The 22640-nt window shown below is 37.9% G+C and overlaps 1 long non-coding RNA gene and 1 pseudogene across 2 annotated transcripts in view; both read left to right on the forward strand.

Annotated features, from left to right (window-relative positions):
* Positions 1–22640, forward strand: part of LOC131275064 (uncharacterized) — a 360126-nt gene that overhangs the window by 202719 nt on the left and 134767 nt on the right. The gene's annotated exons all lie outside the window — the stretch shown is intronic.
* Positions 13187–22626, forward strand: LOC111762272 (leucine-rich repeat-containing protein 37A3-like; annotated as a pseudogene).

Genomic DNA, 22640 nt, shown 5'->3' on the forward strand with positions numbered 1-22640 from the left:
ATGGACACAGAGAAAAAACAAACAAAAACAAGCCACAAAGGAAGGGAAATAAACAAACAAACAAACAAATAAATCTTTTCTTTAAAAGAAAAAGACCACTTTTTAAAAGTCAGTCTTGGTATGTCCAAAGTCTAGTCTTCTTCACTGATGGTTTCTGATGTTTTATCTTGTCCTTTGGATGAGCCATCATTCTTATTTCTTTATATGCATTTCAACCTCTTTTTGCACACTGTTCGTTTTAATATTTTAATGTGTTACCTCTAGAATTTAATCCCTGAGGTGTCTGTTCCTTACATTTGTATCCAGTTAGTGATATGACAGATTTTCTTGAATGCCAGGATCTAACAAGCATGAACAAACCAAAATACCTTTCAAAGTCTTTGCAGATTGGCTCTTTGCTGGCTGGTTCTCCTTCAGAGCTTAGTCCTTCTAAAGGTGAAACTAAAGAACAAAGCAGAGCAAAAGCTTAGGACCCTCTATGGTTTTTTCTGAGCATGTGTCTTGTCCTGGGTATGCACTCTTGGCCTTAGGAGTTCCCCCATTTACACAGATCTCAATGCCCCATTTTCTCCTTATGAAGTAGTCAATCCTCCTGGTTCTTGGCACTGTATTGTATGCTGTAAGGCTGGTAATCTTTTGCACCAAAATGCTGTGATTTTATCATTTCTTACACTGATTAAGCTGCCTGCAAGCTGCTTCAGTGTGTAGGACAAGTTCTGGGAAGACAAGCCGGAGATGAGTGTCCTGGTTCAGTCCTTAGGCTGCCACCGGATATATTGATACAAACATACATGCACCCCAGTATATGCATAAGGATTACACAGCTTCCTTTGACACCAGGACCAGAACCTGCACTGAGCGCACAGGCTGGCTCCACACAGTGCTGGGGAGGGAGCGTGAGGGAAGAGCTAATGTTCGTGCCTTGAGGTTTTCCCACTGTTCTTAAGTTGCCTTTTTCTTGATTCAGTACTTGCCCAATTACTGCAACTCTTTAACTGATTTTCAGAGCTCTGAGAAAGATGGTTCTACCTGTTTTTGCTAGTTGTCTGAAGACTCTGTGGGGGTATGGAACTCTAGAGTGTCTCTCTCTCTCTCTCATCTTGGGGACATCAGTCCTTCACCTTTAAATGTTTATTGACCATTTATATTTCTTCTATGAATTGTCCTTTGCCCATTTTACTGTTCAATTGTTTATCATTTTCTTATTGATTTGTAAGTCTGTTTAGACATACAGGTGACTTTGGAGAAATACATACATTCAAGATAATTAACAAGCATTTTTCATGATAATTTGTGTATCATACCATTAGTTCAACTTGAATAGATAAGTCACAAATGATTTTTGAATTAAAAATAAAATACCTAGGGAGCTGATGTAAGTCAGTGTTGGAGCACCGGCTTCCCACATATAAGGTCAATCCCCGGCCCAGTACCTTAAAAAAAAAAAAAAAACCCAATAGCCATAGGAATCTAAGAGGATTTGTGACATCATTAAAATAGATACACTGTTAGTTTGATATACTAGTGATAAGGGAAGAAATGGTAGAACCTGTTTATTTGGAAATTCTTTAAACTACATATATTTTCTATTTCTCACTGAGAATATCCAGTTTGGAGATTTTATTTCCCCAACTTGTAATAAAAATTCAAATCATTTGGCACAAGAAGTAGGTAACATTAATTTCCTCTGGGAAATGAAGAAGGGGTAGACTGAGAGACAGGGATGTGAAGGAAATTTTCAACTATCAGCTATGCACCTTTTGAATTTTGAATTATATGAATATATATTACTTATATTTTAAAAATAAATTTAAAATTATTTTTTACAAATTATGTAGTTGGAAGTTTATACACTGTAACATGAGTTTGATAAAGGTTTACAGATTTCTGTCAACTTGAGATTTATACTTTTGAAGGCAGAGGTTCTTAACTTAGGGTCCATGGCTTCCTGGGGCAGGCTTTCTTAACTATTTTTTTGCCCTGTAACTCTTTGGTAATCTGCAGAAGCCTGTAGCTCTCTTCTTGGAATACTGTTTTTAAATGCATAGGATAAAATACATAGGAAAGCAAAGAAACCAATTAGATTGAAATACAGTTTCAAAATATTTTTAAAAATAAACTAGTAAAATGGTAATAGATATAGTTCTTATAACACATTAAATAACAATAGATACTGGTGGGTATAATGACTTATACTTTCAAATTAGTGGTGAGAACCAGTGATAAAAATTTTGAGATCTGCAACATATATAAGGTGATATGAAAATATCTGTGATTTCTAATGGTGACAAAATAAACTATATGCTAATCTACTGTATTGCCTACATTCGTAATGGAAGATAATGTTAAATTTTTGTTAGAGGTTTGTGAAAATAGAGATGTAATTGTTTTTTCCCCGTCAAAGTTCACTCCCTGAATTCTACCCATTCTATTCATCGACCTCTGCCCTAAAGGGCTGATCCACAAATGGAAGTTACATGCACATTTTTTTTTCATTTATTCATGAAAGTACATTTTCTGGGAAAACGGTCCATAGCTTTTATGAAATTCTTACAGGGTTCTTATATCATAAAAGAGTGAGTCGCAAATGTAGGGGAGAAGAAAGACATTTTGTTTCCTGCAAAGCTGTACTTATTCTCATGAGTGTTAGTAAATGATGATTTTTAAAATAAAAGTTAGTGTAGCTGACACTTCACTCATTCAATATTTATGGCACATCTGTTCTGGGTGCTGAGGATCCAGGGCAGGATCAAACTGAATATCCCCACTCTCAAGGAGTTTACAAATATATATAATAGACAAATAAGTATATAAATACAAAAGATAGATGATATAATGTCCAGGACTGATCATCGCTATGGAGAGCTAGAAAGCAGGTGAAGGAGGATAAATCAATTTGGAAATAGCCATATATAGTTAAGTACAAAAACGAAACGCTGAGCCCTCTTAATTTCCTAAAACTTACAGAGGTGGGAAGAAGGATAATTGGGTTAAGATTGAATATTTTTGGCGCCGGACTTGGCCCAGTGGTTAGGGCGACCATCTACCACATGGGAGGTCTGCTGTTAAAACCCCGGGCCTCCTTGACCCGTGTGGAGGTGGCCCATGCACAGTGCTGATGCGCGCAAGGAGTGCCCTGCCACGCAGGGGTGTCCCTGCATAGGGGAGCTCCACGCGCAAGTAGTGCGCCCCATAAGGAGAGCTTCCCAGCGTGAAGGAAAGTTCAACCTGTCCAGGAATGGCACCACACACACGGAGAGCTGACACAACGAGATGACACAACAAAAAGGGACACAGATTCCCGTGCCACTGACAACAACAGAAGCAGACAAAGAACAACACACAGCAAATAGACACAGAAAACAGACAACAGGGGCGGGGGGAGAGAAGGGAAGGAAGAAAAAAAAGTGAATATTTTGAAATTCAGAGGATTTCCTTGGTGAAAGGAAACCTGGTCAGAAGTTAAACATGGCAGTTTCTTAAATTTTTTTTCTTTGTTTTTCTTATTTCCCCCCAAACCCCCTTCCATTGTCTGCTCTCAGTGTCCATTCACTGTGTGTTCTACTGTGTCTGTTGTATTCTCATTAGGTGGCTCTGGGAACCCATCCTCAGACCTTCAGGAGTGGGAGAGAGGTGACTATTCTCTTGCTCCACCTCAGCTCCCAAGTTCTCTGTGTCTCATAGTGTCCTTTCTCTGTGTCTCTTTTTTCTTGCTTCATCTTGCTGCATCAGCTCTCCGTGTGGGTGGCACCACTCCTAGACAGTCTGCTCTCCTGCGCAGGGCTGCACTCCTCGTGTGGGGGGCCGCTCCTTGCACAGGGGCATCCCTGTGCAGGGTAACACTCCTTGCAAGTGGCAGCACTCCATGTGGGCCAGCTCACCCCACGTGCCAGGAGGCCCTGGGTATCGAATCCTGGATCTCCTATATGGTAGGCAGAAGCTCTATTCATTGAGCCATATCCACTTCCTTGCTTCTTAAATTTTAATTCAAGCCTGGTTTTGATATTTTTATACTTTGAGAACATTTTATACCTGGGTTTAATTGATTCCTTATTGTTTTTAAATTTTTGCTTAAATCAAAAAATGAATATTTGGAGTTCAACAGATTGTGGTACTTCATTCCAGTTTGTTCCTTATTTGAAGCTCCTTTTTGGTGATATATTGGTGTCTGATGCACTTTTCAGTCTAAATGTTCCTTCTAGGTATAATTTCATAACATTATTTTTTCAAATTTTATTAACCTGTCATTCAAACAACTTCACACAAACCCCATTAATTTAAAATACAGCAGGAGAAGGTGGGGAAAATGGGAATCCCCTCTATTTTTTATGTAACAGTTACATAATCTAAAGTTTCTTTAAAAGTTAAAAAAATAAAAAATACATTAGTAATGAGATGGTTAGGCTATTGTTTCAACTTGGTCATGTAATTGTGCCCAGTTGTTTGGTCAAGCAAGCACTGGGCTAACTGTAATACAAGGGCATTTATGGACTTTAGTCACCATTGACTTGACTCAGTGATAAATCATAGATAGCTGGTTATAATTACATCAGTCAGGGACTGCCATCAGCAATGAGTGATGCTTAACCCAATCAGTCGAATGCCTTAAAAAGGGAAGTGATTCCAGCATTGAGAGAATTTCCCAGCTCATCCTTGGACAGCCAACATCTCCCAGAACTCGTCAAGAACCTTCACTGGGCTTTCATTGGGGCCCCTGGCTGCAGCCTGCCTGCGGAACCTGGCCTTGTGCATGCCCACGGCTGTGAGAGACTCTTATAGAGTCGCATACTATTGACAGATACCCCTTGTTGATTCTGTTTCCCTAGAGAACCTTGACTAATACAATTGATTATTTTAATTAAATACATTCTCTTTAGTTTTTTCCATGTCCCAACATGCTATTCAAATTCTTTAACCAAACATTCTGAAATGAGCACCAGATGACCAGAGAAGACACTGGCCGTAAACAGCTAAGGATCAACTCTGCTCTTCTCTGCCCTTATTGACTCCTTGTCAGTGTTAATAGTTTGTAAACTTAGTAGTAGTATAAACAAGTTTCATTTTTTGTCTTAATTTTTTTCATTTTACTGTCATATCCTGTGACCTTTTGTGTGTCACCTCTTTTAGTTTGTTTCCTGTCTGCTAAAACAAATACCATGCAAGGGGTTGACTTAAACAAGGGGAATTTATTGGCTCACAGTTTTGAGGCTAAGAGAAGTCACAAATCGAAGCATCATCAAGCAGTGCATTCTCCCAGAGGACTGTGGTATTCTGAGGCTGGCGGCCAGTCATCCTTGGCCCTTGGCTTTGCTCTCACAGGGCAATGCACATGTTGGCTTCTTTGGGTTCTGTTGGCTTCTGGCTTCTCCCTGTGCCTTTTTATTTGTCTCAATTTCATTCTGCTTATAAAGGACTCCAGTAATAGGATTCAGACCCATCCTGATTCAGTTGGTGACACCTTAACCGAAGTAACATCATCAGAGTTCCCATTTACAATTAGTTCATACCTTTAGAAATGGATTAAGATGAAGAATATGTTTTTCTGGGGTATAGAGCTCCAAGCCACCACATCATCTATAGTGTCCACTTACAGCTTTTGTCATGTGATGTAGAGGGTTGGAGTTTTTTTTCCAAATTTTACAGTTATGAAGATTACTATAAACATCATTGGTCATACTTTTTCCTTTCTGCATCATTTCCATGAAAATATGAGACCATTAACTCCTTGAGGTGAGAAGATGAATCAATCCCAGCATCGCCGGGTGACCGTTCCCCTTGCACACATATTCTGATCATCACTACTATTCCTTCTAATGTAGTGACTTTCAAACTGAGGTCAGGGTCTCTGATGCATCCTCAGGACTCCAAGAGTTTTTTTTTTATGAGAATTTAAAATCTTCCATTTTTATTTTAACAATAATTGTTAAATGTATGTACCCACATTCTGGATGAGCTGAGCCATGTTATAAGAGAATGCCCTTGATTTCAGTGGCATAGTTTCCAGGTAGTAAAATTTCAATTATCATAAACTATGAGAAAAGAATTGAGATGAGATTAATGTAAATATGTTGCCAACAGACACGGTGAAGGAAGCCAGAATGTTTCAAATATCAAAGGATACAGAACTTGATGCAAATAGTTTCACAAAACAACATAGCATGTTCTCAGATCCTAGATAACTTTTACTGGTCCTGCCAGCAAGGAAAGCGCAACAGAGATCTACCTTTAACATCCTGTAGGGTTTCTTCTATACTCCTGGCTCTCTGCCACTCCCTTAGCTCACTGTTTAGGAGATGCTGGCTATGTGACTGCCTGGTCGTCAGGTTCAGGAAATGCTCCCAGCCTATCCCTGGCCTTTACTTTGATACTCGGTGAAGCAGAGGACATAACATTCCTCTGCAGACCCTGGCATCAGGCTAATCTAGGGACCATTCCTCTTCCCTTCTGCTGCATTCTGCAGAAATCATTGGCTGGATCTGACAGTTTTCTAGCCTATTCTTTACCTGGCCTTTCTGCTGTTCATATGGTGAGACTTTTGTTTCAATGATAATACTTTCCATTTGTGTCATCTTTAGTTGACACACATTTCTCTAAGGATATTAACACACATTTCTCTAAGGATATTAATCTACTCACATTTCTTCTCACATTTCTCTAAGGATATTAATTATGCTTATTCCAAAGTCCTCTTGTGCTTTCTCTGTTAACTCTAATTCCTTGTCTGTTATAAACTCTTGTTTGAGTGTCTCATCTGCCCATAATGGACTAGGCTTTCCCAAGTTGTTTGGTCACTCCTGAGTGTACTTCCTCTTTGTAGTTGATATTCTGCTGCTTCTGTTTTTCAGCTCTAGAAGTGAGGAGAAATGAGCTGCTGGGGTTTGTAATCCAGCTGGCTTTCCCCTGAGAATCTTCCGTTTTGGAAGAGGGATGTAGAGTTGATGTGCCATCCGCTGCTCTTCTTACAGTACCCCAACCAATCACCCTGTAGGTGGCCCCAGGTCATTTCTGGTAGGGGAGCCTTTGTGAAGCTACTCCCATGCCCTGCAGAGCTGAGGCTGGGATTTTTTAATTATATCTTTTCTGTCACTCTTGAAGATTTGGTGGATTTTTTGGGCGTAGAGACTTTGGGATGTTTTTAATCTGCCAATCTGAAATAGCACAAATTCTTAGGAAAACTTTGTATCCCTATTATATCCTAAAGAGACTTGAGGCAAATGTGTACTAGGATGCAAGTATAAGATTGAGTAAATAAATGGGTGTAGTCATACAGTGACTATTATAAAGCATCACTGTCCCGTAGAAATATAATGTAAGGCCATATGTGGAACCTTAAATTTTCTAATAGTCACTTAAAAACTCAAGGTAAAATGAAACTGGTGAAGTAAATGTTAATAATATATTTTATTTAACCCTTATATCCAAAATATTATCATTTCAACATGTAATCAATAGAAATATTATTAATGAGATAGTCCACATTCTTTTGGGGGGGTGGGCAGGGGTTAAACCTGGGACTTGGTATGTGGGAAGCCAGAGCTCAACCACTGAGCCACATTTGCTCCCCTGAGTTGGTTTTTCGCATTTTTTTTTAAGATTTATTTTATTTATTTCTCTTCCCTTCCTGTGTTGTCTGCTCTCTGTTCATTCACTGTGTGTTCTTCTGCCTCTGCTTGGATTATCTGGCAGCGCTGGGAAAGTTTGTCTCTTTTTTCTTGTTGTTGCATCATCTTGCTGATGACACCTCTCCCTGTGTGCGGTGCCACTCCTGGGCAGGCTGAGCTTTTATCATGCGCAGTGGCTCTCCTTGTGGGGCACACTCCTTGCATGAGGGCACCCCTATGCAGGGGCACCCCTACATGGCAGGGCACTCCATGCGTACCACAGCACTGCACATGGGCCAGTTTACACATGGGCCAGGAGGCCCTGGGGATCGAACCCTGGACCCTCCATATGGTAGATGGACACTCTATCAGTTGACCCACATCCACTTCACTTGTTTTGTTTTTTGGTGAGTTCGGCCAGTACTTTATTAAGGTAGAGAGGGAAGAGAAATGAGAGAAAATAACAGATCATGGGTCCCAGGTAGAGAAGAAGGCTGAAAAGTGATAAAGCATGCTGGTTTACAGATTATAATTCCCCATTATAGATTATAAATGCCCAGGTTTTACTTGCATGGCAACCATGGCAGGGTAAAAACAACGAGAGCAGAGCACAGAAGGCAAGAACAGGGGCCCAAGGACAAGAGGGCTTTTCTTTTGTTTTGCTTGTTGTTTGTTTTTGTTTTTGCAGGAGGCACCAGAGACCAAACCCAGGACCCTCCCATCTGGGAGGCGGGCACTCAACCACTTGTGCTACTTCTGTCCCTCTACATTCTTTTTTTTTTTTTTTTAAGATTTATTTATTATTTATTTAATTTCCCCCCCTCCCCTGGTTGTCTGTTCTTGGTGTCTATTTGCTGCGTCTTGTTTCTCTGTCCGCTTCTGTTGTCGTCAGCGGCATGGGAAGTGTGGGCGGCGCCATTCCTGGGCAGGCTGCTCTTTCTTTTCACACTGGGCGGCTCTCCTCACTGGCGCACTCCTTGCGCGTGGGGCTGCCCCACGTGGGGGACACCCTTGCGTGGCACGGCACTCCTTGTGCGCATTAGCACTCCACATGGGCCAGCTCCACACGGGTCAGGGAGGCCTGGGGTTTGAACCACGGACCTCCCATGTGGTAGACGGACGCCCTAACCACTGGGCCAAGTCCGTTTCCCTCTACGTTCTTTATTACATTGTTTTCAAAGTATCCATAATATTACCATTACTCTGTGTAATCAATATAAAAATATTAATGATAGAGTTTACATTCTTTTTTCCATGTTGTCTTTGAAATCATCATTTGTTTGCTAAATTTTCATCATAAAACTTCTGTATTTATTGACATTTCATAAAATTTATAGTTGAAAAAGTATCATTGCATATCCAAGTTATTCCAAACATACTCAGAGGTTTTCCAATAACTGAATTATCAGTGTTTTAATTTAAATTTAAAAATAATTAAAATAAAAATAAATAAGATTAAAAGTTCCATTCCTTAGCTACACTAAGCACTCAATAGCCACATGTGTCTAGTGCTTACCTTATTGGACTTCAGCATTAAGGCACTGAAGTGAACCAACCTCAGCTATACTTGCAGCAACATTATTTTACAAACATTTTGTTGAGAGAAAATAATACGTTCCATTGCAAGTGAATGTACTCAACATTATTGAGATAGAAAATAATGCATATAATACAATTCCATTTATTTAAAGTTCAAAAGGCAGAACTAAACTCTGTTGTTTATTATTGACACTTAATAGGTAAAACTATATTTTAAAAACAAGGAAATAAAAAATCAGGATTGTGATTACTTCCAGGGGTCAGAGAAAGGGTTGTGACTAGAAAGGGGCACCCTGGGAGCACTGTAATTATTAAACCTAACATTTATGTTATATGCAGTCTATGCACATCTTAGTTCTCAAAAAAAGTTTTAATGGGGAAAAAAGTCAGATGGCTTCGCTTGCAGCCCTAACATAGCTCCACATTGGACTTCTTCGATGAGGTGTGAGGAAAGAAAGGAGGAAATGGCAGTTCTGAGGTGCCCAGGATGCATCTGGAAGGCCCATCTGCAACTGCCTTCCCCTCACTTCTTTAATTTGCTGGTGTCTGACTTGGGGAAAGACAACTTGAGGGTCCATTTTTCTTTTGCCAGCACACCAGAGAGCAGGATCATTAGGTTCCCCCCACCAAGAAGCTTTAGTAGCTTCAGTACAGATGTCTTAAACTCACCAACCTTTACCAACTATTTTATAGCACTGAGAATCCCTCAAAGAATCCAAGTTTCATTATAGTTGTATGGGCAGCACAAGAAAAAGAAAGCATGGAATCACAATTGATAAAATTTAATGAATTCATTCAAAAATATTCACCAAGCACTGTGCCCAATGTGTGCCAGGCACTGTACTAAGTATTGGGGCTACAAAGAGGAATAGGACAAAGACTTTATCCCCAAGAAACTTTCAGGTTGGAGGGAGGAGATGGATGTTGATGGGAAACCATAGGAGAGCCCTGCTAGGATCCATGCGGCAGGGAAACAGAGTAGGGGATGACAAAGGAGGGAATGGGCGGGGGGTTAGTAAAGATTCATGCAAGAGTGGCCATCTTGGGTTTCTGTGTTCATCCTAAGCAACAGAAAGAGGCATTTGCTAAATATAATGAGAGAATTAGAGCTAGCCGGTACAGGAAATAAATTAACACTCGTGTCATGTGATTTGAACCAAGCTATAGCCCTAAAACTAATTCATAGCTACTTTCAAAAGATTGAAATAATGGTCCCAATACACCATGTGTATGTTGGGGCTCCTTTGTTTTTGGTCAAATTTTTCTAACGGACAAAACTAATTTGCTTCAGGAAATGTTTTCCGTAGGTGAGACATGAGTCTTACTGTATCACTTTCCAAAGGCAGTTGCCAAGAGAAGATGGTTCCGCTTGAGTTGTCATTTTATGACCTATATGACACAGTACTGGGGTATTTATAAGTTAAAACAATATATGCCCTGCATTTAAAAAATTGGTAAAAAGATCCCAGCTGAGGTGGATTTATCATGAACTGAATGACATTTAAGCTGCAGGGCCCCTCACTTGCATAGGCCCCTTCCAAGGTCCTAGGAGGTGACCCTAGCAATTGTTGTTTTCATAATTCTGCACTTTTTATTAGAAAGGATTTCACAGAATTAGATAAACTGCAGACCCCTTAAAAGCCAGATTCACCCCTGGGTGCCAGGTAATTATAACCCAGTAAATCTCTTAAATGAAGCCTAGATGTTATTTACAAACACCGATGGAATAAAATGGAAGTGTGGTTAAGAGTCATTCTTTTTTTTTTTTAAGATTTATTTTTATTTATTTATCTCTCCTTCGCCCCCTACCCCCCAGTTGTCTGCTCTCTGTGTCCATCTGCTGTGTGTTCTTCTGTGTCTGCTTCTATGCTTGTCAGCGGCACCAGGAATCTGTGCCTCTTTTTGTTGTTAATGTTTTCCATCAGACTTTAGAAGTTTTTTTTATTTGGCCCTTACTTTCCTCTGGGGCTCCTATTATGAGTATGTTAACATCTTAATGATGTCCCACAGGCCCTGGGCTCTGTTCATTTCTCTCCATTCTTTTTATCTTTCTTTTCTCAGACTGCTTAATCTCAATGACCTATCTTCAAGTTTACTGATTCTTTCTTCTGCCTGTGCAAATCTGCTATTGATCTCTAGTAAATTTTCATTTCAGTTGAATTTTTCAACTCCAGAATTTCTACCTGATTCTTTTTTATATAAATTATATCTCCTTATTGACATTTTTAATTTGATGCAATATCATTCTCTTGCTTTCCCTTAGTTTTTTGAAATGGCTTCTTTGATCTCTTTGATGTAAATAGCTGGTTAAAGTCCTTGTCTTAAGACCAATGTTTAGGCATCCTCAGGACACTTTCTGTTGATTGCTTTTTCCCTTGTGTATGGACCAATGTTTCATTGCATGTCTCATTAATTTTCATTGAAAATGGGACATTTAAAATAATACAATGAAAAAATAAAAAATAACAAAAAATAATATAATAAAATGTAGCAACTCCGGAAATCAGATTCTCTCCTCTCCCAGTTTTGATGTTGCTCCTTGTTGTAATAGTTGTTTAGTGACTTTTCTGAACTAATTTTTTAAAGTCTGTATTATTTGCTGTGTAGGGCAATTGCTATTTTTATTCTGTTATCTTAGTGACCAGCTAGTGATTGAACTGAGATTTCCTAATACATCTCCCAGTCTTGTCAAGGGGCTCTGTATGTTTGTTGAGGCTTGCCTTCAACTGTAGCCTGACAGTTTAGAACTCTCCCTTAACCTTCACTTACTGCTTGCACGGTGTCTCAGAGTTAAAGCTTAGGACCTTCTCAAGTGTTCCCTGAGCATGCTCACAGCCCTTCTGGATTGAAAATGATGGTCTTCTAGATTCTGAGGAGTATGTCCCAGGCTTTCAAATCTCCCATGGATCTCTAATTCCTTGGCTTTTCCTTTTTACGCTTTTCAGGTAGGCTATTGTTTGCCCTATTATCCATTTGTCTTAGGCAGCTATGATGTAAAAACATTTACCTATAATTATTTCTTTACAAATCACTCCCTGGGGAGGGGCTTTTAGCACTACTCAGCTACCAGTTAGGTCAAATAAAGACAAGCCTTTCTATTGGAGTCTTCAAAGGATTCACCAGACAGGTTAATTAATGACAATTCTTTGGGAATTAGGCTTTGAAAGAGCTCCATCTACATTCTGCTTCCTCTAGTGCCAGGCACATGGACATTCATTTTTCAAGGTTACTGCTGAGCTGGAGAGCCGGGAATGAGTCTAGGGAAAGTTAAAACACCACAAAACTCACTGTCCTTATGGAAATTCCACCATTTTCTTGATTCAGCGTTCCCAGTATTGCTTCAAACTTTTATGTTTCCAGAGTTCTGAAAGAGTCGATTGTATTTTTGCCCGTTTTTCATTGCATTTATGGAGGGGTGAATTTCAGAATATTCTGTCATTTTCACTGACATCACCTACATTATGGTTTTAAATTTCTAAAGTCTCAGTGACCATGGACAAATTAAATATTTAATTGTGAGAGATAATTAGGGAAAATAAATCAAAAGAGAAAATGTAATCATCGTGAGTATCTCCCCAATGTGTAGATGAAGTTTTAACAGGTATTTCTACCTGTTAAACCTTAACTCGAAGTTAAGGTTAAAGGAACAGCTATTTTAAACCTTGTTTTCTTCATACAGGTTTAAGCACAGGCTTTGGAGTCAAATACCAGCTCTGCTTCTTATAGCTTGGTGACCTAGGACAAGTTATATAAATCCTCTGTGCCTCAGTTTCCTCATCTGTAAAATGGGGTAATAGTAAAATATATTACATAAGGTTATTGTAAGGGTTAAATGTGAATGATGAGTACAATGCCTGGTAGTCCAGTAGATATTAGCTGTAATAATTACTATTTTTATGATATTCTGCAAAAGTACCTTAATGATTCTTTAGTAGAGATCATCTAATGGTATGTTTTCTTTTCATTTCTGCTTTGTTCTTTAAGAACGGAGAAGAAAAGCTATTTTAGGATTTGAAATAAAAATTTGTGTAAAAATAAATTTATTTCTTTTAGTGATATATATATAAATAAAATGCTTTGAATTTACTCAACAAACACTTTTTTATAAATACCTAGCAAACATCAGGCACTATGACAGGTACAGAGATGATAGTCACAATAAAGTGTGGTCCCTGCCCTCAAGGAACTGACAGTCTAGGAAACTGACAAGTTAACGGGTAATAACATGCAATGGAACAAGGGCTTTGATGAGAATTCATATGAGACTATGTGATGGGAGCTACGGCTTTCACCAGTTCCTCTTCTTAGATGTATCTCTTCTTTGGCTCCAGAGCCAAAGAATTAATTGGTCCTTTTTTGTCTTCAGTTGAGTGGATTAAACCTTGAAAGTTTTTAACTTCTAAAGATTGAAAGGGGAAAGCATCTTGAATTATGGAGGACACTAGAAATAGTATTTCCTATGACAGGGGTTTCCTTCCAGCATAGTCACTTCTAGGGTTGTCAACCTGAAAAATCCTTTGGCATATTCTTTCTATACTATCCATCTTTCTTCTTTTTTTCCTCTTTCTCTTCTCCACTTTATATTCTAAAGACCTGGGTAGTTCCCAAAGGAAGAATGTTTTGTGGATTCTAAGGGTGATTTGTAGGTAAAGACAGAAAATGAATTTTTTTTAGGAGGTACTGGGGATTGAACCTGGGACCTTGTACATGGGAAGCAGGCACTCAACCACTGAGCTACACCTGCTCCCTGAATTTGTTTTTTAACCTTTAAGCTCCATACCAAAAATATGAACATAAACTTTCATGAAAGTAATTGAAAATGCAGATAATTTAAATTCCATTGCATTTTTCAGAACTCTCAGTTGTAATCCTCTGACAACTGTGGAAGATTCATATCTTTTTAAATTGCCAGCATTAAAATATTTGTAAGGATTGCAAAAATCTCTTAAGTCATGAGATGATTTCTGTTCTTTTACTTTCATCATAAAGTAAGTATTTTACTAAATAAGTATTTATGCTAAAAAGTCATAATTTTAATTTTAATTGGCTTATTGAAAAAAGTTATTGGCAGTGAAAATGATTTAAAAAGGATGTATAATGGGCAAGACAGCTAGCAGGGGAAGAGAGCAGTGTTGAAGAACATGTGTGAATATGGTACATGTAGATATATATGTGAATATTGTTTATCCTGGAATGTAGAGATGAATAAAGTATACCTTATTACAAAGAAGTAAAGAATTGAGAGGTGAATGCAGTATGAGAATGACAAGTAGGATAATGGTAAAAGACTGTAGGTTCAGTGCCAAGGTCATTGATTTGATTATGCAAATAAACTTATATTTCTTCAATAAGAACTCTCTGGAATTGTTTTTTATGACATATAAACTCTTAAGCTGCCTTATTTTGCAGAGAAGCCAAAGTTGAAGTTATCTCATGACTTACTATCTTTTTAAGTACAGAATACTTGTGTTTTTGGGGTCATATTGTAAATGTTTGCGCTTTCTCCTTCAGAGACATGGGAAGAACACAAGTGTCATTTACAACAATTGAGAACATCCTCATGATGACCCTTGCATTGGAAAAATTGTAAGCCATTTGTTCTTAGATTTATTTTCATGTAGTTTTCTTATGTTTGTTTTTATTATTGTCCATGTCAAGTTTATTGTGGTAAAATTTACATAAAATAATAGTCACATTTTTAAAATGCACAATTTTATGACTTGACAAATGTATAGTTATGTAACCATCACTGCAGTCAAGATACAGACTATTCCATTCACCCTGAAAAGATCTCTCATGCCTCCTTGTGGTCAATCCCTTCCTCCTACCACCAGCCCTGGTTAACCATCCATCTCATTTCTGTCCCTATGGTTTTGCTTTTGCCAGAAAGTCTTACATATAGTATGCAGCCTTTTGTGTTTGCTTTTTTTCACTTAGCATAATCCTTTTGATAGTCCTCCATGGTGTTGCATATATCAATAGTTCATTGCTTTTTATTGCTGAGTACTATTCCAGTTGTATGAATATACTATGATTTGTTTATCTATGTATCAGTTGAACATTTGGGTTGTTTCCAGTTTGGGGGGCCATTATGAATAAAACTGCTAAAAACACATACAAGTTATTGTGTGACCATATGCTTTCATTTCTTGGGAGTAAATACCTGGGAGTGGATTGCTGTGTCATGTGCCGAGTGCATATTTCATTTGTTAGAAACTGCTAAACTGTTTTCCAAATTGGCTGTTCCAGTTTGCATTCCCGACAGCACTGTATGAGAGAAGTATTTGCTCCACATAGTCATCTGATCTTTATATTTCAGTCTTTTTTCTTAAAAAAAAAATTTCATCCTTCCTAGTAGGTGTGTCACAGTATAGCACCTTGGTTTTAATTTGCATTTCTCTAATGGCTGATGTTAACTGTCTCCTCAGGGGCTTTTTTACCATCCTTATCTTCCTTAATGAAGTGACTGTCCAAAACTGTTGCCAATTTTTACTAGGATACCTTATCTTATTATTAAGTTGTAAAGGGGCTTTATATATTCTGTATATAAGTTCTTTCTCTCAGATATGTGTTTTGTAGATGTTTTCTCCCAGGCTGTGGCTCTTCTTGTCATTTTCATTCTCTTAAAAGTATTTTTGAAGAATAGATGTTTTAAATTTTTGTTAACACTAATTTAGCCTTTTTTTTTTCTTATGCAGTTTGTTTTTTGTGTGTGTCTTATCTACTAAATCTTTGTCTAACCCAAGGTTACAAAGATTTTTCTCCTATATTTTCTTCAGAATTTATATAGTTGTATAGCTCTTTGTCCCAATAATATATTTCTATTATAACACCTTCTTTAGGGATAATTGACCTACAAGAGTTGATTTTGACATATGTGTACAGCTTGAGGCATCATCAAAATCAAAATAATAACCATATCCATCACCTTAAAAGTGTATTCAAATCACTGTTTAATTCCTCCCTCCAGCCCCTCTTTGTGCCTCTCATTCCTCATGAAACCACTGATCTACTTTCCGTTACTGTAAATTGGTTTGTGTTTTCTAGAATTTTATATAATTCCTCTTTTTTTTTCTTACTGACTTTTTTAACTCAGCATGATTGTTTTGGAAGCCATCCCTGTAGTTGTGTGAATCAGTAGTTCATTTACTTTTATTGCTGAATAGTATTCCATTATATAGATACACCAAACTTTATCTGTGTACCTGTTGATAGACATTTGGGTTGTTTCTAGTTTTTGTCTATTACAAATAAAGTTTCTATGAACCTTTCTCTCAGGTAAATACCCAGAAGTGGAACGACTAGATCACATGGTAGGAGTATGTTTGACTTTTTAAGAAACTGTCAAACTATTTTCCAAAGACGTGTACCATTTTACATCCCTGTTGGCAGTTTATTAGCTCCATTTTCTCCAGATCTTTTCCAACTCCTGCTATCCTTCATCTTTTTAATTTTAGATAATCTAATAGGTGTATAGTTGTATCACATTGTAACTAATTTGCAACTCCCTAAAAGATTAATGGTTTTGAGCATCTTTTCATGTGCTTACTTGACATTTTTTTGTCTTCAAATCTTTTGCCTATGTTTTAATTGGAGTTTTTTTTTTAAGATTTATTTTTTATTTACTTCTCTCCCCTTCCCCCACCCCCTGTTGTCTGTTCTTCTGTGTCCATTTGCTGTGTGTTCTTCTGTGTCTGCTTGCATTCTCGGCAAGACCAGGAATCTATGCATATTTTTATTGCGTCATCTTGCTATGTCAGCTCTCCCTGTGTGCGACACCACTCCTGAGTGGACTGTGCTTTTTTTTCATGCAGGGCGGTTCAGCGTGGGGTGCACTCCTTGTGCGTGGGGCTCCCCTACGCGGGGACACCCCTGCATGGCACAGCACTCCTTGTACACCCAGTGCTGCATATGGGCAAGCTCACCACACGGGCCAGAAGGCCCTAGGTTCAAACCCTGGACCTCCTATATGGTGAGCGGATGCTCTATCAGTTGAGCCACATCTGCTTCCCTTAATATGAGTTTTGAGAGTTCTTTATATATTCTGGAAAAAAGTGTTTTTTCTGATATGTAGTTTACAAATATTTTCTCCCATTTCTATGGCTTTTTTTTCATTCTTTCAACAGTAGAAGTTCTTAATTCTGATGATGTCCAATTTATTATTATTTTTTCTATTATGGATCATGCTTTTGGTGTTTGCATAACTCAAGGTTACAATGGTTTTCTCCTATGGCATTCATTGCACTGTCTTGGATTTGTGGGTTTATGGTTTTAATCAAATTTGGAAAATTTTTTATTATTATCTTATCAAATATTCTTATGTGTTCTCTCACAGGTTTCCGGTACATTCATGTTAGGCTCTTGAAGTTGTTGCATAACTTAGTGATAATTCTGAGTTTTTTTAAATTATTGCTTTGTTTCTCTTTGTTTTTCATTTTGGGTAGTTTGCACTGCTATGCCTTCAAGTTCACTGATCTTTTCTTCTATAATATCTAATCTGTCATTAATCCTATCCCATGTAGTTTTCCTTTAGACATTGTAATTTTTAATTTCTGAAAGTTCATTTTAGGTCTGTTTTAATAACTAGAATATAGGTCACCAGAAAATAGAAAGAGGTTAGAGAATGGAAAGCTGAGGGTTAATCTGTGCAGAAATGATAAAAAAAAAAGGTCATTAATCATTGGAAATTAATAGAAAAAGTGAAAACATGTCATAGTGTTAGTAATTAGCAGTGCTATTTTATGGGTATGAGAGTGGTTGAAAGGGAAAGTCTAAAGTCATGTATATAACTAGAAGGAAAGCTAAAAAATATGATACAGGACTGTATAGCATAGTGAAAACTCATGTGAAATATGAATATGGGTAACATTCCATATATAAGACTGTTTTTCTTTGAAACTGAACAAATGTATGTTAATGTTACAAGATATTAATATCAGGCAAAAATAGAACCAAAGCAAACTGTGGAGGTAGTATATAGTAATATATTAATAATTTTTCAGTCAGGGTTAAAAATAAAAAAAGGAAAATACACTAAAGAAAAGAAACTTGATACCAGGTACTACATATTGCTTGACTCCATTAATACAAATAAGCTAATGAGACAGAAACAGAATAGCAGCTATTTAAAACAGGGGAAGCATAAAGAGATTGAGAGGGGATGAGTTTTGGTTTATTTGTTTTTTGTTTGTTATTATTATTGGAATAATGAAAATGCTCTAATAATGATTAAAGTGATATATGCACAATTATGTGATTATGCCACATACCATTGATTGTACCTTTTGGATGGATTGTGTGCTTTATTAATATATACCAATAATATGGATTTATCTAAAAGCAGAAGTTCAGTTTGGATCTGTTTTATATCCCTGATGCCTCTGTTTAACAAGTCCAATCTATAATCTAGATTTTTTTAACATATGGACTATAATGACCATAACTGTTTAATGTACTTGTCTGCTAATTTTAACATTTGTGTCAGTTCTATATTGATTTTGATTGATTGCTTTTTCTCCAAATTATAGGCCATATTTACCTACTTCTTAGCATACCTGATCATTCTTTATTTGATGCCAGATGTGTATTTTTCTTTGTTGGGTGCTCTACATCTTTTATATTCTTATAAATATACTTGAGCTTGGTCTTGGGTGAAGTTAAGATACGTGGAAACAATTTTATCCTTTCACATCTAGCTTTTTAATTTTTTTTTACTTTTTATTTTCAGATCTAGCTTTTAAGATTTGTTAGGTGGGGCCACAGAGTAGCCTTTAGTCTAGAACTCATTATTCCCTTCAAAAGAGGCAAGATCTTTCTGAGTACCCAGTGTGCCATGAATCATGAGGTTTTCCAGTCTGGCTTGCATGATATCCAGTTACTCTTTTCTCTAGTCCTTTTGGGTGCTTCTTTTCCTGGCCTCCAGTAGCTTTATCGCACACATGCCCTGATCAGTATGTCACTGAATATTTAAGAGATCGCTCTACGTATCTCCAGAGTTCTTTCTCTGTGCAGCTTTTTTCTCTCTAGAACTCTACATTGCAAACTCTAGTCACCCTAGTTTTCCTGGACTATTGGCTCCATTTCCTCAGTCAGGGAGTACACTAGTCTCTACCAGAGTTTCTCCTTCATGCACCCTGGCCTGGAAAGTCTCTCAAAGCATTAAGCCAGGGCAATCATAGGGCTCACTTCCTTTATATCCCATCTCTTGAGAATTGCTGTCCTTCATTGCCTGATGTCCAATGCCATGAAAACCATTGTTTCATATATTCTGTGTGTGTGTTTTTTTTAAGTGCTTCAAGTGGGAGGTTAAATCCAGTCTCTGTTACTCTGTGTTGGAGTATTCCTTGTATGCTTATTTATTCAACGGCTTTCTTCCAAAAGAAGAGCTCCTCATCCCTCTTCTGGGTCTCATTATGAATTCATGGATTCTTCTTTATGTTATACCATAATATCATGTCTATTCTTTCAAATGCTTAAATTGTCCAGATTTGGCCACTGAGATCACTGTTATCTCTATTATTGTTTAGTCACATAATATGTATTAAGGTAAGCTAAACAGATTTTTATGCCCATAATATTTTCTATATTTACCACTCACAACCCGGAAATTAAAAAGGGACTCCAGAAGTTGGAGGCGTAGTCAGACTCTGCTTTGATGTCCACCCCTTCCTGTGTACGCTCAACCCACAGTGAGACTTTTAGACTGAAAGGAAATACTTCTAAATTTCACTACAGATCATTATAAGCCCGATTCTAATCCCTACCGCCCTTATTCTACGTATAGGATTCCCCCTGCCATTCTACCCTTCTGTTGTGCTGTCCTCCTTCCTATTTATTTACCACATATTTAAGATCAGCAATTTACCAACTGTTCCCCACTCAACTCTCCAGGCCATATGCCCAAGAACCCCTTCTTGCCCAGCCCTGTGGCCGTGGCCCGCCACTTCTCCCTACTCAAGGAACCCCTTTACCATTAGTTTAATTCTCCTTGTTTCTGTTTATAGGATTTTACCGAGTCATATGTCCTGCTGCCTCTGCCAATTTAAAAATAATATAGAGGTATCTGCAAGACAGTCAAGCTGCGTTGTGACAGTGAATGTGTGACAAATACAACACGTTGTGGTGAGTCTGAATTGCCTAATGACAGATTTTTAACCTAAAGATGTAAATGCTTTATATTTATTCAGTCAAACGTTCAGGGCTCAACTCCTTCAATTTGTAAAATTACTCTATCTGAAGGTCATATTCCCAGGCTGGTTGAGAGTAAACTAAAAATGTAACTAATGCACATACATAAATGAACAAGAGAAACTATTGGGAAGGGGAAACAAATTAACAATAGGTCACATACTGTCATACCATGCTCTCTGTTTGGTGCTTTGCCCCAAAATGATAACCTATTCATATAGTGTGTTTCAGTTTGTAAACTGATGTCATATGCATTATGTCTCAAGTACCCATTGCCTTATAGGAGAGGTGTATATGCATTTTTGTTTTATGTTTTGTTTTTGCAATTTTATAAAAGAGAACAAGTGATGCTGCTTTATAAAAGTTTTATTTGGAACTTCAGAGTTTCTGGTCTCTTACCCAGCTCTTGTAATGGATTGAAAGGCCCTTCCATTCCTAGAGTGTCCAACTCTGAACTTGCTCTGCATCTCAAGCTTTTCTATTCACAGAACACCCAGGTGCATTTAACTATTTTTCTTTATATACGGTTTACTGGCATTAACTTCAAGACTTCCAAAACATGACTTCCTTTATGTCCAGATAGCTTGAATACAGGTCTCTAACAGTGATCAGGGGCAAATAATAAATAATGACACTTTGCTACTTAGATAAAGACAGTGCTGCTTATTTTTAAAAAACATATTCCATCAATGATTCCCTTCTCCTCCAGAGGTGGCAGTACAGGCATTGTTACATTGTTAATCTCCTTTTAGAGATGAGGGGAAACAAGATGAAAGGTGTTAAGTGCTGCAGCTTAAGGTCCAGGTTTCCTGTCTACAGTTTGGTTCTCTCTCTAAGCCCATGCTCCTCCTTTCCCATGCTCCTCACTCTCTTTGGCTTGCATTGCCACCAAAGGTAATTTAATTCTTCTGGAAAAGAAACCTATCTGCACAATAGTACATTTGACTTTCTCACGGATAAAAGCTTTGTATGATTCCCCAAGTAGAGCTGGAAATATTAGAAATGAGCTAAAAGCAATGTAGGCATCCAAAATAAGTTGCTTTTTTTTTTCCTTTTGCATTTCATGACCTCAAGAAATGTTTATGCAGAAATCACTATTATTCCACAGATTTGTTGAACATTCCACATAGGCATGTAATCTGGAAAATTTTAAATCTCTTTTTTTAAAAAATCTTTTAACCTACACTCCCAGATCCCTGCCCAAATCTAAGGAGACAACCAGAGAGGACATAGTGTTTTCATCTGTGTAGAGCCCTCTGTTATGGGGGCTAAAATAAATGGGAGTAGAGACCAAAGGAGGGAGTTGGGTGAGTCGGTGGAGAAGGGCATGTCCAATGAGGACCTGGGGGGGGCGGCGCTCTGCTTCAGCAGCTCTGCACTTGCTCCCCTCAGAGGTTTGACTTTCCTAGTGGTCATTTATGATGGCAGCAAGAATGTGAGTGCACTGAGGAGGTGGGAGAAAAAGCCTTTCCCTCCTCATCTGAGGTATATGAACAAGAGGAGATAAGTAGATTTGCAGAGGGTAGAGCTGAGTGGGACAGTATTTTTCTCTCAGCTCAAGGCTTTTATTGAGCCCTGGGCAGTTGGCCCTTGGAGACCAATAGAATAATCCTAAATATAGTTACTGTATTTCATATTATAGAATGTTCTGAGTTGGTAACTACTTCTTCAAAAGGTATCTTTTTCGCCTTGTGCTGTTGCCAGTCATAGGTTTAAGTTTGGGTTTATTTCTCTCCTCTCCATATGGTACTCAAATGTCTGTTGACTCCTGATTTACTTGGCTAGGAAAATACAGACTGGGATATGTGGCCTGACAAAGAGCTGTCTGTTCCGTCTTTCGTTATCAAAAGCAGTGTCTTCTTTTTTGGCAGATGAGGAAGCATCTCTAGTGGATACAGAAGGAGCCTTCATGAAGGCTTTGCAAGCCCGGAAGAAGAATAGCAGTACTGAACTGACCACTGAGCCCGAGCAAGCATCCTCAGACAACAATGGCGTCAGTCTGTCAGCTTCCACTAACGAACAGCTGGACTTCAATGATGACAGTGACGTTATTAGTGCACTGAATTACATATTGCCTTATTTCTCAGAGGGAAGTCTGGAAGATGTAGAATCAACATTATTACCATTCATTAAGCTGCTTTTGTCAAATCTGCAAGAGGGAGATAATCCCCTGAATCATTTGACAAAAAACACAAGGATTCTTAAGAACGCACCCAAGAATACTCTTTACAAAAAAAAAATTAAGGAAACTCTATTTTCTGGAAAATTTGTTAGATGCAGAAATTCAAGAAAAAATTGATGAGGTTAAAAAGA

This window comes from Dasypus novemcinctus, chromosome 21 (assembly GCF_030445035.2).
Source record: "Dasypus novemcinctus isolate mDasNov1 chromosome 21, mDasNov1.1.hap2, whole genome shotgun sequence".
NCBI classification, from domain to species: domain Eukaryota; kingdom Metazoa; phylum Chordata; class Mammalia; order Cingulata; family Dasypodidae; genus Dasypus; species Dasypus novemcinctus.